Here is an 877-nt window from a genome sequence, read left to right as displayed (position 1 = left end):
ATCTATCTATATCTATCTATCTATATCTATCTATCTATCTATCTATCTATCTATCTATCTATCTATCTATCTATCTAATTATCTATCTCTCTCTCTCTCTATCTATCTATCTATCTATCTATATATCTATATATCTATATATCTATCTATCTATCTATATATCTATATATTTATCTATCTATCTATCTGTCTTTGAAGATTTTTTTTTCGAACTATCTAATTAATATATCTGCCCATCTACCTATCTAATATATCTATCTATCTCTATGTCTGTCTGATTGTCTATCTATCTCTCTATTTGTTTGTATGTCTATCTACCTATCGATATGTTTGTCTGGCTGTTCATCTGCCTGCATGCCTGCCTATTTGTTTGTCGGTGTATCTTCCTTCAGGCCCACCTACCTGTTGGTTTGTCTCTTTATCTAGCAATCCTTCCATCTATTGATCTATGTATCTACATATAGATTTATCCATACATTGATCTATTTATCTGATATATACATATACCCGTTGATCTATTTATCTGCATATAAATGCATCCATCTATCATTCAATGTTTTTCTCTAAGTTTTGTGTTGTAAAATACTACTTGTATTTATTGTTTAATGTGTATTGTATATCCCTTTAATGTATTTTTAGTTCTCTTTCATAAAAATTCTTTTTTTCTAGAATATTATGTCCGTTTGATATCAAATATTATGATCTTGATCGAGCCCAATTTGCATAGATATTTACAGGGAACAGACCTTTAGTCTACAAAAACCATATTTTGAATCTTTGGAACTACTTTGATAACAAATAAGAAAAGACCATGGTATTAAATCCATTGAAACCATTTTAGTTGGGCATTACTAGAATGGATAGCATGTGTAAAAAG

Source organism: Wolffia australiana, chromosome 6 (genome assembly GCF_029677425.1).
Source record: "Wolffia australiana isolate 7733 chromosome 6, ASM2967742v1".
Lineage (NCBI taxonomy): Eukaryota > Viridiplantae > Streptophyta > Magnoliopsida > Alismatales > Araceae > Wolffia > Wolffia australiana.
This window is presented reverse-complemented; position numbering follows the sequence as displayed.